General features: G+C 41.7%; 1 pseudogene; it reads right to left on the bottom strand.

Annotated features, from left to right (window-relative positions):
• Positions 1-7,537: 7,537 nt before the first annotated feature.
• LOC129811246 (GTPase IMAP family member 4-like) lies at positions 7,538-10,985 on the bottom strand (annotated as a pseudogene).
• Between the last annotated feature and the right edge of the window lie 6,057 nt (positions 10,986-17,042).

The following is a 17,042-nucleotide window of genomic DNA, read 5'->3' as shown; positions in this document are numbered from 1 at the left end:
GAAGTGTCCACAGATATGCCCTATTCTTTTATTTGTATTTTTTTGTTACTTTTACCCCCATTTTCGTGGTATCCAATTGGTAGTTAAAGTCTTGTCTCATCGCTGGAACTCCTGTACAGACTCGAGAGCCGTGCGTCCTCTGAAACAACCTAACCAAGCCACACTGATTCTTGACACAATTCCCACTTAACCCGGAAGCCAGCGGCACCAATGTGTCAGAGGAAACACCATGCATCTGGCGACTGTGTCAGCGTGCACTGCGCCCGGCCCCCCACAGGAGTCGCTAGTGCGCAATGGGACAAGTACATCCTGCTGGCCAAACCCTCCCCTAACCCAGACGACGCTGGGACAATTGTGGGTCTCCCGGTCGCGAACCCAGAATCTCTAGGTGGCACAGCTAGCACTGCGATGCAGTGCCTTAGACCACTGCGTCTCTCGGGAGACTTAGATCCGCCCTCTGACCTTCACTTAATACCCTCATAAGTCCACCACTTTTATGTGAGAGGGAACCATGAATAAGGCTGAGTGAACCTACTGGTTCCAAGTGGAAAAAATATCTACTTATTTTTTTAAAGATAGAAATAACAGCATTCTCCTTGCACTGTCATTTCTAAATTGATAAGAGCCAGGTAAATGAGTAATATGTTTGGAGAAGGGGATTGTAAATACACATCGCAATTGTTTTAGGTAATTTTTACTTATGATCCCCGGAGACGAATGTAAAACCAGTCATATGGAAGCAAACTGAAAACCATATCAACATGACATGTATTGCGGCCCCTTTTCCACAGTGAAGTAGGCTATAAATAGCTGTGCTGTTATTCAAATTTTTTATTGTATTTCTTCATAATTTGGAGACCCAAGCTATAGGCATCTGTCGGGCCGAACCTGCCGAGTTAATGTATGTGCTTTAGAATGTTTTAATTATACAGTGCATTCGAAAAGTATTCAGACCCCTTGACTTTTTTTATGTGTTACACTACAGCTTTATTCTAAACATTTTCCCTCATCAATCTACACACCTTACCCCATAATGACATAATACCCCATAATGACATAATGCAACAACACATATATATATATATATATACTTTATTTACATAAGTATTCAGACCCTTTGCTATGAGACTCAAAATTGAGCTCAGGTGCATCCTGTTTCCCTTGATCATCCTTGAGATGTTTCTACAACTTGATTGGAGTCCACCTGTGGTAAATTCAATTGATTGGACATGATTTAGAAAGGCACACACCTGCCTATATAAGGTCTCACAGATTGTATTTATTATGGATCCCCATTAGCTGCTGCCAAGGTGGCAGCTACTCTTCCTGGGGTTCAGCAAAATTAAGGCAGTTTAAAAACATTACAAAACATTCACAGTTTTCACAACACACTGTGTTCCCTCAGGCACCTACTCCACCACTACCCCATATCTACAGTTACTTGATGTGGAATTGAGTTCCATGTAGTCATGGCTCTATGTAGCTCTGTGTGCCTCCCATAGTCTCTTCTGGACTTGGGGACTGTGAAGAGACTTCTTATGGCATGTCTTGTGGGGTATGCATGGGTGTCCGAGCTGTAGTTCAAACAGACAACTCGGTCCATTCAACATGTCAACACCTCTCATAAATACAAGTAGTGATGAAGTCAATCTCTCCTTTACTTTTAGCCAGGAGAGATTGACATTCATATTATTAATATTAGCTCTCTGTGTACATCCAAGGGCCAGCTGTGCTGCCCTGTTCTGAGCCAATTGCAATTTTCCTAAGTCCCTTTTTGTGGCACCTGACCACACAACTGAATAGTTCCAGGTGTGACAAAACTAGGGCCTGTAGGACCTGCCTTGTTGATAGTGCTGTCAAGAAGGTAGAGCAGCGCCTTATCATGGACATACTTCTCCCCATCTTAGCTACTGTTGTATCAGTATGTTTTGACCATGACCGTTTACAATCCAGGGTTACTCCAAGCAGTTTAGTCACCTCAACTTGATCAATTTCCACATTATTTATTACAGGACTTAGTTGGGGTTTAGTGAATGATTTGTCCCAGATACAATGCTTTTAGTTTTAGTCCTAAATATTTCTAACTTATTCCTTGCCACGCACTCTGAAACTAACTGCAGCTCTTTAAGGGTTGCAGTCATTTCAGTCGCTGTAGTAGCTGACATGTATGGTGTTGAGTCATACACATGCATAGACATACTCAAAGTTAGTGGCACTCAAAGTTAGTGGCATGTCATTAGTAAAGATTGAAATAAGTAAGGGGCCTAGACAGCTTCCCTGGGGAATTCCTGATTCTAACTGGATTATGTTGGAGAGGCTTTCATTAAAGAACACTGTGTTCTGTTAGACAGGTAGCTCTTCATCCACAATATAGCAGGGGGTGTAAAGCCATAACACCTATGTTTTTCCAGCAGCAGACTATGATTGATAATGTCAAAAGCCGCACTGAAGTCTAACAAAACAGCCCCTCCAATATTTTTATCATCAATTTCTTTCAACCAATCAGTCATTTGTGTAAGTGCTGTGCTTGTTGAATGTCCTTCCCTATAGGCATGCTGAAAGGTTATCAATTTGTTTACTGTAAAATAGCATTGTATCTGGTCAAACACTATTTTCTCAAAAAGTTTACTACGGGTTGGTAACAGGCTGATTGGTCTGGTGACTTTTTTTCCCCTCCAAGCCTGGGGGCACACACTTTCTAGTAGGCTTACATTGAAAATATGGCAAATAGGAGTTTCAATATCATCCACTATTATCCTCAGTAATTTTCCCTCCAAGTTGTCAGACTCCAGTGGCTTGTCATTGTTGATAGACAACAATTTTTTCACCTCTTCCACACTCACTCTACGGAATTCTAAATTACAATGCTTGTCATAATTTGGTCAGATATACTTGGATGTGTAGTGTCAGCGTTTGTTGCTGGCATGTCATGCCTAAGTTTGCTTATCTTATCAATTAAAAAATCATTAAAGTAGTTGGCAATATCAGTTGGTTTTGTGATGAATGAGCCATTTGATTCAATGAATGATGGAGCTGAGTTTGTCTTTTTCCCCAAAATTTCATTGAAGGTGCTCCAAAGCTTTTTACTATCATTCTTCATGTAATTTATCTTTGTTTCATAGTGTAGTTTCTTCTTCTTTTTATTCAGTTTAATCACATGATTTCTCAATTTGCAGTACGTTTGCCAATCGGTTGTGCTCCCAGACTTATTTGCCATGCCTTGTGCCTCATCCCTCTCAACCATAACATTGTTAAATTCCTTATCAATCCACTGGGATTTAACAGTTTTTATAGTCATTTTCTTAATGGGTGTGCGCTTATTAGTAACTGGAATAAGCCATTTCTTAAATGTGTCAAGTGCAGCAACTGTTTACTCCTCATTACACACCATGGACCAACAAATATTCTTTCCATGAACAAAATAGGAATCACTACAAAACCTATTGTATGACCTCTCATACACAGGAATGCGGTTCTGATTATGAACAGCAACACCTCCGCCATTGGTATTTCATGTAAATGTTATAAACTTGTGTTGCTACAACTGTATCATCAAAGGTATTATCTAAGTGAGTTTCTGATATAGTCAGATTATGAATGTCATCTGTAACTAGCAAATGATTGATTTCATGAACCTTGTTTCTTAAGCTACATATGTTAACGTGGGCTATTTTGAGCACTTTTCTTCTGGGATGCTTCCTTGTTTTCATTGCTTTACTGGGAAGCTTAGCAGAAGTAGATATGTCCATGTTATTTATGCTAGTGCAGGGTGAGCTGCAGACTGGACTTCCTTCTAGGGCACACCGCCTCAGTGCTAACAGTATAAATCTGGTTCATAGTCACATGATTACTGCATACAATAGCTGTAGGATCAGCAGAGGCATTCAGGACAGTTAGAGACATCAATTAGGTTACTTTTATTGTGTCTACCAACAACCCTGGTGTAATGTACATTTGCCACTATGGTAGGGATTAGCTGATCTGGGCTTGGGTCATTGTTTGAACACAGCCTTATACTGCTGTGAAAGGATCAAGGAACTCAAATGATTTGGGTAGATCCTATCCTCCTTATATAATGTGTTTTGTTTCCAAAAAGTATCGAAATTGTCAAGTTATACCCATTGAGCTGCAATAATCACGTAGCCAATTGTGAAGAGTCAGAATCCTGCTAAAGTGTTCAATGCCATGATTCAGAGAGGGCACAGGGGCCAGATATGATGGGTATCTAGAAGAGAGTCAATCAGCTCTTTAAAATCCTGTTTCAGCTGTTCAGTGCCCTTCATAACGTCATTAAAACCCACATGGACTACAATAGAATCTATTTCCATGTCCTGATATACTACGTTTGGGAGCATCTTCGTAATGTAATTTACTCAAGCTCGGGGATAGGACGTTTTTGCAACAGGAACGGTCACATTTTTTACCATGCAGCTGCCCAAAATCACGGCTGGCGAGAAGGACGAGGAAATCCGTCCACTTACACACTTTCCAAAATTCGGAAAATCCTTTACAGATGGGATAGAGGCAGGATGCCTTGAGCCCGTTGCGTCTGGTGCAAAGTTGACAGTGCGGGTCAGAGCAAAAGCCAAGCCATGAGGTCGAAGGAATTGTCCATAGAGGTCAGAGACAGGATTGTGTCGAGGCACAGATCTGTGGAAGGGTACCAAACATTTCTGCAGCATTGAAGGTCCCCAAGAACACAGCGGCCTCCATCATTCTTAAATGTAAGAAGTTTGGAACCACCAAGACTCTTCCTTAAGCTGGCCGCCCGGTCAAACTGAGCAATCAGGGGAGAAGGGCCTTGATCAGCGAGGTGACCAGAGTTCCTCTGCGGAGATGGGATAAACTTCCAGAAGGACAACCAACTCTGCAGCACTCCACCAATCAGGCCTTTATGGTAGAGTGGCCAGACAGAAGCCACTCCTCACTGAAAGGCACATGACAGCCCACTTGGAGTTTGCCAAAAGGCACCTAAAGGATTCTCAGACTCTCATGAGAAACAAGATTCTCTGGTCTGATGAAACCAAGATTGAACTCTTTGGCCTGAATGCCAAGCGTCACGTTTGGAGGAAGCCTGGCACCATCCCGAAGGTGAAGCATGGTGGTGGCAGCATCATAGTGTGGGGATGTTTTTCAGTGGCAGGGACTGGGAGACTAGTCAGGATCGAGAGAAAGATGAACAGAGCAAAGTATAAAGAGATCCTTGTTGAAAATCTGCTTCAGAGTGCTCAGGACCTCAGACTGGGGTGAAGGTTCACATTCCAACAGGACAGTGATCCTAAGCACACAGCCAAGACAACCTAGGAGTGGCTTTGGGATAAGTCTCTGAGTGGCCCAGCCAGAGCCCGGACTTGAACCCGATCAAACATCTCTCAGGAGAAACCTGAAAATAGTTGTACAGTGATGCTCCCCATCCAACCTGACAGAGCTTGAGAGGATCTGCAGAGAAGAATGGGAGAAACTCATCAAATACAGGTGTGCCAAGCTTGTAGCGTCATACCCAAGAAGACTTGAGGCTGTAATAGCTGCCAAAGGTTCTTCAATAAAGTACTGAGTAACGGGTCTGAATACGTGATAAATGAGATCTGCTTTTTCTAAAAATGTATCAAAAAAATAATTTTTGCTTTGTCATTATTTGGTGTAGTGTGTAGATTGCCGGGGGGGGGGTGTAATGTAGGCTGTAATGTAATAAAATGTAGAAAAAGTCAATGGTGTCTGAATACTTTCCAAGTGCACTGTATGCCCAGGGTTTTCTCTGTTTTATTTGACAATTTCTATCATGTTAAATATTATCCACTATCAGGAGCTGTCAGTAATACCCACACACATTTATAACTGTCACTTAGTGTTAGTTTTGTTCAATTTGTAGCCTACATTTTCAATCAATCCATTGCATTCCGTTTACCTTTCTTCCGTCAAGTCCGTGTAGTTGTTCCTGAGGGTCGCTAGCATTAGTTAATTATATTAGGCTAACATTTTGGGACATGTAGCCTATTTGAATCATTATGTAACTCAGACTACATATAGCAGGTTAAACCTGGAGCCTGGTGCACAGTTCGGTATGACTGGACCGTTGTCATACAGTTCCATGATTAGGGTAGATTTATAGGACTTTTGTTCAACCCATATTGTACACTTTTTTTCCACCTTCCAATATTTCATGTATTGAAATTGAATATGACAACTTTCAGGATGAATCAAACCATATTTTTTTTTATTCATCAATATATTTTGTGGGTAAAGGGTCTCCAAACCTGTTTTTTTAATTATGATTCATACATACAGTACATGCTTTCCTAACCTTAAAATTTGCACAAAAAATTTGCACAAAAAAAATCTACAAAATCAGAGTATTTTTTAATCTGCCAGTTGGTGCAGAAATGGAGCCGAATATGCTTATATTTAGATTGATTGCTTTCATTGATCCCTATATACTGAACTCTGTTCCCCGGGCGACGATGACGTGTGTCTATTAAGGCAGCCCACCGCATCTCTCTGATTCAGAGGGGTTGGGTTAAATGCAGAAGACACATTTCAGTTGAATGCATTCAGATGTGACTGACTAGGTATCCCCTTTTCCTTTTTGTGGTGTCGACAAAATTGTAATTAAGAGGTACATCGTATTTAAAGGGATGCACTGAAAACTCTATTAAATGAAAATTTCATGAGAAAATCTGTTGTCCAGCAAGTGGGCGGGTTTTCAGTGGTTTAATTAAATTTATTCAGCGAACACAAGGGAACCAGGCCTGCAAAGCCCGTTACGCACCTGCATAAGGTAAGTCTGAATACCAACTACTGAGAAGTGCGTAGGAAAGGCGTGCATGGGAAAGAGTACATTTCTTAAATCTGAATCGGGCCCTTATTGTTTTGCAAAATGCCAACTAGTTCTGTGTCTTGTGAACACAGTTTTGAAAACCAACAACATTGTTCCAAACTATGCTTGTACATGATTGAGAAAAACAACATATGGTCAATGGTGGTTCAAACCTGGTTAAATGCTGAATGAATTACATAAAATGTATGTGTATTTAAAGCTGCAATATGGAACCTTTTGAGGGACCTGACCAAGTAAAAAAAATATGGACATAAAGCAGTTCAAGCAAGTAAAGACTATATGCAATCAATTAAAGTTCTACAGTTTATAATATTAATACAGGTTAGTTAGAATGTTTCTTACTGACTGGAGGAAGCCCCTTCATGCTGTCTGCTTTCATGATTATTGCAGATTGTTCCTGCTCCTCTTCATTAGGCTGAAACACACCACCTCTCTTTCCTGCCACCATGTCCTCCATCTTCTCCAGCAGCTCTGTGACCTGAGTGACATCACCCCTGTTCTGATTATTCAGGACATGATACCTGTTCCTAAATTTCTCAACAAGCCACTGGAGGGCCTCCCCTTCACTTTCAATGTGCTGCTCAATGGTTGTGTCTCCCAGACAGTCCCCCATAGGTAAACAGCACTATAGTGTGACTACCAGACTGTCTCACTGAGAAGCTCCAGGTGTTCCTCTACTGCTCTTCGGTGTTTCTCAGTGAATTAAACATCTTCTCGTATGACCAGGAGGAGAATGTGGGGTCCTGGGGGACACAGAGACACACTAAGCACAATCTCCTGTTTAACCAGCTCCGGAGTTTCCACTAAGGGAACAATGTGTTTTTGTTGTTGTAAATTCCCATGGAACATCCCCATGGGACACACAGCAAATCATTATTGGGACACGTGCAATATGTTTTAATCATCTGAGAGTTATAAAAACACTCAAGTTAACATCGGTGTGTACAATGACTTATCTGTACCATGCTCTGAGGAAAAAGTTGAAAATTATTGCTGTTTACATGACATTATATATCACAAATCAAATCAAATGTTATTAGTCACATGCGCCGAATACAACAGGTGTAGACCTTACAGTGAAATGCTTACTTACGAGTCCCTAACCATCAATGCAGTTAATATATATTTAAAAAAATATATATTAATAAGAAATAAAAGTAACAAGTAATTAAAGAGCAGCAGTAAAATAACAATAGCGAGACTATATACAGGGGGGTACAGGGTCAATGTGCAGGGGCACCGGTTAGTTGAGGTAATATGTACATGTAGGTAGAGTTATTAAAGTGACTATGTATAGATGATAACAACAGAGAGTAGCAATGGTGTAAAAGAGGAGAGGGAGCAATGCAAATAGTCTGGGTAGCCATTTGATTAGATGTTCAGGAGTCTTATGGCTTGGGGGTAGAAGCTGTTTTGAAGCCTCTTGGACCTAGACTTGGCACTCCGGTACCGCTTGTCGTGCGGTAGCAGAGAGAACAGTCTTTGACTAGGATGGCTGGAGTCTGACAATTTTTAGAGCCTTCCTCTGACACCGCCTGGTATAGAGCTCCTGGATGGCAGGAAGCTTGGCCTGGGCCGTATGCCATACCAGGCATACGGCCATACGGCCCATGTACTGGCAGTGATGCAACCAGGCAGTGATGCAACCAGTCATACCAGGCAGTGATGCAACCAGTCAGGAAGCTCTCGATGGTGCAGCTGTAGAACCTTTTGAGGATCTGAGGACCCATGCCAAATCTTTTCAGTCTCCTGAGGGGAAATAGGTTTTGTCGTGCCATCTTTACGACTGTCTTGGTGTGCTTGGACCATGTTAGTTTGTTGGTGATGTAGACACCAAGGAACTTGAAGCTCTCAATCTGCTCCACTAAATCCAGTTAGGTAGTCTACATTATTAAGGGGGTAGAATTTGTAAAGTATATAATAAGTATGTTTTACCTATTAGTGATCTGAGGTTCTCTCTCTATTCCTGAACCTTCATCAGTCTCTGTTTTGCTCTCTCTTCCTCTACCTTATTTCTCTCTTCTATCTTCTCTAGCTCTTTCTCTTTATCTAATAATGGCCTCCTCTGTTTCCTGACACCGTCTCTTCTATCTTCTCCAGCAGCTCTGTGACATCATTTTTCAACAAGCCACTGGAGGACCTTCCCTTCACTCTCAATGTGCTGCTCAATGGTTGTCTCCCAGAAAGTCCCCATAGGTGAACAGCACTATAGTGTGACTCCAGACTCTCTCACTGAGAAGCTCCAGGTGGTCCTCTATTACTCTGTTTCTCAGTGAATGAATCGTTGACTTTATTTATTTTTTATTTCACCTTTATTTAACCAGGTAGGCTAGTTGAGAACAAGTTCTCATTTACAACTGCGACCTGGCCAAGATAAAGCAAAGCAGTTCGACACATACAACAACACAGAGTTACACATGGAATAACATAGAATAAACAATAAACAAGCCAATAACACAATAAACAAGTCCATTTTTTTATTTTATTTTTATTTCACCTTTATTTAACCAGGTATGGCTAGTTGAGAACAAGTTCTAATTTACAATTGCGACCTGGCCAAGATAAAGCAAAGCAGTTCGACACATACAACAACACAGAGTTACACATGGAGTAAAACAAACATACAGTCAATAATACAGTAGAAAAATAAGTCTATATACAATGTGAGCAAATGTGGTGAGATAAGGGAGGTAAAGGCAAAAGAAATGGCCATGGTGGCGAAGTAAATACAATATAGCAAGTAAAACACTGGAATGGTTGATTTGCAGTGGAAGAATGTACAAAGTAGAGATAGAAATAATGGGGTGCAAAGGAGCAAAATAAATAAATAAATACAGTAGGGGGAGAGCTAGTTGTTTGGGCTAAATTATAGATGGGCTATGTACAGGTGCAGTAATCGGTTAGCTGCTCAGATAGCTGATGTTTAATGTTAGTGAGGGAAATGTAAGTCTCCAGCTTCAGAGATTTTTGCAATTCGTTCAGGTCACTGGCAGCAGAGAACTGGAAGGAAAGGCGGCCAAATGAGGTGTTGGCTTTGGGGATGATCAGTGAGATATACCTGCTGGAACGTGTGCTACGGGTGGGTGTTGCTATCGTGACCAGTGAGCTGAGATAAGGCGGAGCTTTACCTAGCAAAGACTTATAGAAGACCTGGAGCCAGTGGGTCTGGCGACGAATATGTAGCGAGGGCCAGCGGACTAGAGCATACAGGTCACAGTGGTGGGTGGTATAAGATGATTTGGTAACAAAACAAATGGCACTGTGATAGACTGCATCCAGTTTGCTGAGTAGAGCATTGGAAGCTATTTTGTAGATGACATCGCCGAAGTCAAGGATCGGTAGGATAGTCAGTTTTACTAGGGTAAGTTTGGCGGCGTGAGTGAAAGAGGCTTTGTTGCGAAATAGAAAGCCAATTCTAGATTTGATTTTGGATTGGAGATGTTTAATATGAGTCTGGAAGGAGAGTTTACAGTCTAGCCAGACACCTAGGTATTTATAGTTGTCCACATATTCTAGGTCAGAACCGTCCAGGGTGGTGATGCTAGTTGGGCGGGCAGTTGGGTGGGCAGCGAACAGGTAAAAAGCATGCATTTGGTTTTTACTAGCGTTTAAGAGCAGTTGTAGGCCACGGAAGGAGTGTTGTATGGCATTGAAGCTCGTTTGGAGGTTTGTTAGCACAGTGTCCAAGGAATGGCCAGAAGTTTACCGACTGCTACGACCAGGAGGAGAGTGTAAGGTCCTGGAGGACACAGAGACACACTGAGCACAATCTCCTGTTTAACCAGTTCAGGAGTCCACACTAGTGGCAATAACCCACCAGCCTGGAGTGTCAAGCACAGTGACCTGCCTCCCTGCTACTTCTCCCTGTCTCTTCACACACTGAGCAGGTGTCCTCAGGTCAAACTCCTCTCTGCCCAGATGGTGTTTCCTGCTGAACTCTTTCCAGCTCTTCTGTATCTCAGCAGGACCATCCTCAGCTCTGAGTAATGGAGGGTGTCACCAGAGAGAGAGAGATACAGAGAGAGAGATACAGAGATACAGAACCAGTCAAAAGTTTGGACACTGCTCATTCAAGGGTTTTTCTTTATTTTTTCTATTTTCTACATTGTAGAATAATAGTGAAGACATCAAAACCATGGAATAACACATATGAAATTATATAGTAACCAAAAAAGGGCCAAACAAATTAAAATATATTTTAGATGTTCAATTCTTCAAAGTAGCCACTCTTTGCCTTGATTACAGCTTTGAACAATCTTGTCATTCTCTCAGCCAGCTTTATGACAAATGCATTTCCAACAGTCTTGAAAAAGTTCCCACATTTGCTGAGCACTTGTTGGCTGCTTTTCCTTCACTCTGTTGTCCAACTCATCCCAAACCATCTCAATTGTGTTGAGGTCGGGTGATTGTGGAGGCCAGGTCATCTGATGCAGCACTCAATCCCTCTCCTTCTTGGTCAAATAGCCGTTACACAGCTTGAAGGTGTGTTGGGTCATTGTCCTGCTGAAGAACAAATGATAGTCCCACTAAGCGCAAACCAGATGTGATGGCGTATCACTGCAGAATGCTGTGGTAGACATGCTGGTTAAGTATGCCTTGAATTCTAAATAAATCACAGACAGTGTCACCAGCAAAGCACTGTCACACCATCACACCTCCTCCGTGATTCACGGTGGGAACCACACATGCGGAGATCATCCATTCATCTACTCTGCGTCTCACAAAGATAAGGTGGTTGGAACCAAAAATCTATATTTTGGACTCATCAGAAAAAAGTATATTGCTCGTGTTTCTTGGCCCAAGCAAGTCCCTTCTTCTTATAGGTCCTTTAGTAGCATTTTTTGTTGTTGCAGCAATTCGACTATGAAGGCCTGATTCACACAGTCTCCTCTGAACAGTTGATGTTGAGATGTGTCTGTTACTTGAACTCTGTGAAGCATTTATTTGGTCTGCAATCTGAGATGCAGTTAACTCTAAGGAACTTATCCCCTGCAGCAGAGGTAACTCTGGGTCTTAAAGTAATGATGGACTGTCGTTTGTCTTTGCATATTTGAGCTGTTCTTGACATAATATTGACTTGGTCTTTTACCAAATAGAGCTATCTTCTGTAGACCACCCCTACCTTGTCACAAAACAGCTGATTGGCTCAAACGCATTAAGCAAAGAAATTTTACAAATTCACTTTAACAAGGCACACCTGTTAATTGAAATGCATTTCAGGTGAATACCTCATGAAGCTGGTTGAGAGAATGCCAAGAGTGTGCAAAGCTGTCATCAAGGCAAAGGGTGACTACTTTGAAGAATCTCAAATGTAAAATATATTTTGATTTGTTTAACACTTTGGTTACTACATGATTCCATCTGTGTTATTTGATAGTTGTGATGTCTTCACTATTATTCTACAATGTAGAACGTTTTACAAATAAAGAAACCCTTGAATGAGTAGGTGTGACCAAACTTTTGACTGGTACTGCATATTTTCTGGAGCAGCCCACATCACAAAGCTATAGTCACGTTTAATTTACAAATTTACATTCTCCAAGATATGATTTGAAGTACAAAGATGGACCTCTAGACTACTTACCTGCATGTGTGATTAATCTGCTGGCAGCCATATTGTCTTTCTCCTGCTGCCTCTCTCCTCTGCCTGGAGCTTGGATCACTCAGTGATGTCTGCAGTACATCTGACTAGTTAGTTATTTCCTCATTCCCGGTTCTGACACATGGTGAGGTACAGTACCTGTTTGCCAATCTGATTACATTCCACCACTGCTCAAGTTTTATTAGTCGTACACTACCGTTCAGAAGTTTGGGGTCACGTCCTTGTTTTTGAAAGAAAGGCACATTTTTTTGTTCATTACAATAACATCAAATTGATCAGAAATACAGTGTAGACATTGTTAAGGTTGTAAATGACTATTGTAGCTGGAAACGGCTGATTTTGAATAGAATATCTACGTAGGCGTACAGAGGTCCATTATCAGCAACCATCACTCCTGTGTTCCAATGGCACATTGTGGTGTTAGCTAATCCAAGTTTATCATTTTAAAAGGCTAATTGATCATTAGAAAACCCTTTTGCAATTATGTTAGCACAGCTGAAAACTGTTGTCCTGATTAAAGAAGCAATAAAACTGGCCTTCTTTAGACTAGTTGAGTATCTGGAGCATCAGTATTTGTGGATTCAATTACAGGCTTAAAATTGCCAGAAACAAATAACTTTCTTCTGAAACTCATCTGTCTATTCTTGTTCTGAGAAATTAAGGCTATTCCATGCAAGAAATTGCCAAGAAACTGAAGATCTCGTGCAACGCTGTGACCAACTCCCTTCACAGAACATCGCAAACTGGGTCTAACCAGAATAGAAAGAGGAGTGGGAGGCCCCGGTGCACAATTCAGCAAGAGGACAAGTGCATTAGAGTGTCTAGTTTGAGAAACAGATGCCTCACAAGTCCTCAACTGGCAGCTTCATTAAATAGTACCCGCAAAACACCAGTCTCAACGTCAACAGTGAAGAGGCGACTCCGGGAAACTGGCCTTCTAGGCAGAGTTGCAAAGAAAAAGCCATATCTCAGACTGGCCAATAAAAAGAAAAGATTAAGATGGACAAAAGAACACAGACACTGGACAGAGGAACTCTGCCTAGAAGGCTAGCATCCCAGAGTTGCCTCTTCACTGTTGACGTTGAGACTAGTGCTTTTGATGAGCTTTAATTTTGAAAAGCTCCTCTCTGCCGCTGCTACTGCAATTCTTAGGGCTATCCAACGTTTAGGATAGAGTAACTCCAGGTTTTTCTCACAGAGAAAGGAAAGCAGCTCAAAGGCAGTCATCTTGTCTGATGGCAGATCAGGTACATTCTGAATCTCGTGCGCCAGATCCATTCCACTGATGTCACAGTCATCTCTGAAGGTTAGAGTGTTTTTAACTTCCATCCAGTGAGCCTTTAAAGATTCACTGGACATCTGAGAGGCAGTGCTGAAGTTCAGCAGCACTCCATATTTGGTTTTCACCTGGTTCAGTGTTTCAAATCTCTCATCCATGGATGTCACAGCAGAGTCGACCACAATGTTGAAGTAGTTGACATCAAGGTTTTTCAGTACATCAGTCACTGGTTCATCAGGAGCCTCATAGCTGAAATGCCTCTTGCTGTTTCTCAGTCTCTTCTCTTTCAGAACAGCCTCCACATGAATTTCTTCACAAATGCTGTTGTCTGGACCTCAGAGAATCAAGTTTCCCAGTATGTAATGAGGGAGGCCATTGCATTTGCGATTCAATTCACTGCGATATCCAACTGCATTGAGGCAGATTGGAGGAGCTTGTTCACCTTGTTTGTCATTGTCAGTATCTCACACCATTCGACACAGCAAATCAAGAAGCGGTAGGACACAACTTCCTCTGCAAGTGCTTGTGTCTCCACTTTGGCCACATGATCATTGATCGTCTGTCTGGCTTCCAGTAATGCCTCCCGAACCTCATAAGTCTAATACCTGATTGTATGAGCACTTTGGAGCCTACTCTCCCATCTTGTGTCACCCCGTGACTTCACAGTTATGTTCACGTGTTTCTTCAAAACACTCCATCTTTGTGTGAAAAGAAGGTGAAGAGCTTTTCCACATGCCCAAAAAACCCAACTGCATCTTTTGGAGATTTGGCAGCATCTGCAATGACAAGGTTTAGAGTATGTGCTCCACATGGGATGAACGTGAGACTGGGATCTTTTTTTTTAGCAGTCTGGCTTGTACTCTTTGGTGCTTGCCCTTCATGTTGGCCACATTATCATAAGCTTGCCCTCTGCAATCTTCAAATGGAATCTTCAGCTTGTTCAGCTTATCTTAGATGACAGTTAACAGATTGAAGCCTGTTGTAACCTCAACATGCACAAAGCTGAGGAAGTGATCCTTGATCTCTAGCTTTCCCTTTAAAGCCACGCTTCTCAGAATCATGGTCATTTGCTCCTGGTGACTAATGTCAGATGTACAGTCCAAGATAATGGAGAAGTACTTTGAGTCTCTTACTTGAGTCACTATTGCTTCCAGAATCTTGTCTCTCACAATCTGTATCAGCTCATTCTGGGTGCTCCTCCCAAGGTAATGAGCATGTCTCTCCATCATTCATTTTGCTGAGTTGATTTTCCATAACGGGGTCAAATTTTGACAGTAATTCAACCTTTTTTAGGAAGTTTCCATTATCTGGTTGGAAGAGTTTGTCTGATGAACCCCTGAATGCTAGGTTTCTTTCAGCCAGAGACTGAGTGATACTTATTAAACGTGTAAGGACATCCCGCCATCTCTTTCTTTCAGCCTCCAAAATTGTCATTTGTATCTGGTCAAGAGTCTGTCCCCAACGTAGGTGTGGATCAAGTTCTCTCCACTTAATCACATTGTTTGTGTGTTCAGGACTACCCTCATGATGTTTCAGAATGGTGTTGATATTTGACCAGTCATTCACGCCTTCCTTTATTATTTTGTACTTTTTTGTAGTAAAGAGCTTACAGCAAAAACAATACACAGCATTGTTTTGATTGAGAATGAAAGCCAGCTCCTGGTAATCTTTTCCCCATTTGACAGCTGTCTCTGTAATAAACCTGACAGGAAACCTCTTCTAGACTTGTCTTTAGGGTAAGAAAAATCCAGTCCTGGTTGAATGGATCTCTGAGCACTAACTCAGTCCTCATAAAATCTGTTAAGACTGGGGGCCAATCTGGATCATTTGGTGGAGTAGCAACTGTTCTATTAGGGTCTGAGCTGCTGGTGTCTGATGCTGGCTGTACACCTCTGGTTATGCTAGTACTGGCTGAGGCTGCCTGTACTTCACCTGGATCTGTATTAGTACTGGCTGAGGCTGGATATAGATCAACTGAGTCTGTGCTTGTACTGGCTGATGATCCAGCATCTCCTCTACTGACAAACTTAAGCATAGTAATAGTATTGTTATCAGCTGCATCAGCCCCATTCAAACTGGCTCCCACAGATTTCCTTCTATACACGTTCAAATATAAAATAGTATTTATACTATGGCTTGGCTGAATACTTGATGGTTATTATTTACTGAGAGATGTACATCCATATTGCCCAGTATGCCCAGCTAATCAACATTTTAAATGCAATATATAAATCACTAGTCAACGTCAATCCATTGCTTTCCATCTTGCATTAGTCCAGAATAACTAAACCTTGACTGAGAGACTAGATAATCATTGTCTTGTTTTAAAATGATGTGCGCCTATGAGGAGTGTCATCACACCCATATATTGTCTGGACTGGTCCCCAAAGAGGTTGCTGCTGGAAAGCGCGAGTTTCAATTCGTGCACGCGCATATGAATGCATGTTCACGCGCGACGCGGTTATCTTTTCCGAGCTGCAGTTTATAAACACCGGATATGGAGATGAGTAGAACCAGGAGTGGCTTAGACCGGGCAGACTGCCCAAATACCCTACCCTTAACCAGTGGCGACCGGTCATTCAGGACCTGTTTTGAGCACCACCTGTTTAGCTAAAACACTATTTATTTCTAGCTCTAGTTGAGTAAAATAAGTAATATTGTTCTGGTCAGAAGATAATCCAGAAAATGACGGTAAACATTTTCTATTCTATAGTTAAATAAAGGTTAAATAAAAATAAATACAATTCTCAGCTAGGCCCATCTTTTCAAAGAAAACACAATTTCAAAACAAATACATTTTTATTTGTCACATGCGCCGAATAAAACAGGTGTGGACCTTACCGTGAAATGCTTACTTACAAGCCCGTAACCAACAATGCAGTTTTAAGAAAACATTTACAAAATAAACTAAAGTAAAAAATAAATAAAAATAAGACATTAAAATACAGAGTCAATGTGCAGGGGTACAGGTTAGTCGAGGTAATTTGTACATGTAGGTAGGGGTAAAGTGACTATGCATAGACAATAAACAGCGGGTAGCAGCAGTGTAAAAACAAAGGGGGGTGGGGGTGTCAATGCAAGCAGTCCGGGTGGCCATTTGATTAATTGTTCAGCAGTCTTTTGGCTTGGGGGCAGAAGCTGTTAAGGAGTCTTTGGACCTAGACTTGGCGCTCCGGGTACCGCTTGCTGTGTGAACAGTCTATGACTTGGGTGACTGGAGTCTTTGACAATTTTTGGGCCCTTCCTCTGACACCGCCTAGTATATACTGTAGGTCCTGGATGGCGGAAGCTTGGCCCCAGTGATGTACATGGCCATACGCATTACC

Source organism: Salvelinus fontinalis, chromosome 15, assembly GCF_029448725.1.
Source record: "Salvelinus fontinalis isolate EN_2023a chromosome 15, ASM2944872v1, whole genome shotgun sequence".
Taxonomy (NCBI): Eukaryota; Metazoa; Chordata; class Actinopteri; order Salmoniformes; family Salmonidae; genus Salvelinus; species Salvelinus fontinalis.
This window is presented reverse-complemented; position numbering and strand designations above follow the sequence as displayed.